The sequence below is a fragment of the Mirounga angustirostris genome, unplaced genomic scaffold (assembly GCF_029215605.1).
Source record: "Mirounga angustirostris isolate CCGP_5_RB_7025 unplaced genomic scaffold, mMirAng1.0.hap1 SCAF_1, whole genome shotgun sequence".
Lineage (NCBI taxonomy): Eukaryota > Metazoa > Chordata > Mammalia > Carnivora > Phocidae > Mirounga > Mirounga angustirostris.
In genome coordinates, this window is record NW_026991709.1 from 171,151,638 (window position 1) to 171,153,416 (window position 1,779).

At 34.7% G+C, this 1,779-nt stretch overlaps 1 pseudogene; it reads left to right on the top strand.

Moving 5' to 3' along the window:
• Nucleotides 1–721: 721 nt before the first annotated feature.
• Nucleotides 722–962, top strand: LOC123834744 (cytochrome c oxidase subunit 7B, mitochondrial-like; annotated as a pseudogene).
• The last annotated feature ends 817 nt before the right edge of the window (nucleotides 963–1,779 follow it).

Genomic DNA, 1,779 nt, shown 5'->3' on the forward strand with positions numbered 1-1,779 from the left:
AACTGTGATTATCTCCATTTCTATCACTAACCATGTTAGACAGCAATATTAAAGAGGCAAGCACTGGTCAGAGAATGGTGTGAAATAAAACCAGTCCTGCCAAGGTATGATTTTGGCTCACACTGGGAACATTTTTCTAGGTGAATAACTAAAAATTGAACTTACCTGATATACCAAGTAGTTGCTAAGTGTTTTGCATCACTTATTTAATTTCATCCTGTGAATACATTAAGAAATAAAGAGTTAAAAATATTAAATTCAGGGTGCCTGGTGGCTCAGTTGGTTAAGCATCTGACTCTTGATCTTGGCTCAGGTCTTAGTCTCAGGGTCATGAGTTTGAGCCCCATGTTGGGGGCTTTAAAAAAAAAGTTAAATTATTTACCTATGTCCACACATCTCTTAGCAAAGACCTGGAATTTAAACCCAGGCTTCTGACTCCAGAGACCTCCCTGGGGTGCTACAGGGTATGCACCTGTAGCATTAGATTGCATAGATCAGTTGACATTTGGTAACATTTTTAAATGTACTTAACTGTGATATATAACATATATATTGAAGATACATAAAAATAATTAAGATTAATAAATTATTATAAAGGAAAAACTTATGTATCTTCTACCTACATCAAGAAATGAGTCACTGCTTCTTTGCAAGGGGACTTGGCACAAAATTGTAGCAAACCAACAGCTGCAGTTGCCAGTGTTCTGTCTTCAGCTTCATAATGTTTCCCATGGCCAAAAATGCTCTAAGTTGTCTCTGAGTTCGAAGCATTCAGCAAACAATGGCAAGGCAGAGCCACCAGAAACAGACACCTGATTTCTCTGACAAATATGATAATACTGTATAATCTAGTCAAGCCATTTCTGTGTTACTGTGTGGGCATATACAGCAACACAAATTGAAACAGAATGGAACCTGTCCCTGTTGGCAGAATCACCCCAAAGGAATGGAGAAATCAGTAACTATCCCAGCTGGTATAAAACTGAATTGTTTCAAAACCTACTCATACTTGATGCCAAGTAAAAGCACTGTGTACCCATTAAAACACAGCATGATTGAAGAAATAAAGTACATTTGTGAAACTTAAAAAAAAGAAAGAAATGGAACATTGTCATTATTCAAGAAGCCCTTTGCTTTCCCCTTCTTGCTCTCCCCAAGGTAATCACTTTCCTGACATTTATTGTAATTATCTTAATAGTTTTACCATGTAAGATTACATCAACTAAACAGTGTAGATTAGGTCTACCTGTTTTTGAACTTTATATAAATGGAATCATATTGTATGTAACATTTTTGTCTGGCTTCTTTTGAACATATCTATGAGATTCATCTAGCTTTTAGTCCTGTAACTAGTTTGTTCATTTTTTTTTTTTTTGGCTATTTATTCATTGTAGACCTATATCACTATATATTTGTCTATTCTGTTAATGAACTGTTTACAGTTAAAGACTTACAAAAATATGCTGCCATGAATATCCTTGTCTCTGTCACTTGTTACATTCATGAATTTCTATGAGTATATGTTTACAAATAGAATTTCTGGGTCTATAGATATACATATGCTCAACTTTGGTAGATATCACCAAACTGTTTCCAGAGTGGCAGCACAAATTTTATACCTGTACCAGCACTATGTAAGCATTTCTCTTGCTACACATCAATTGGTATTCTTTTTAATTTTAGCCACTCTGATAAATTGTGTAGTAGTAGCTCACTGTGATTTTTTATTATTAATGAGACTGAGTAGCATTTCATATATTCAAGGTCATCTAGATATCC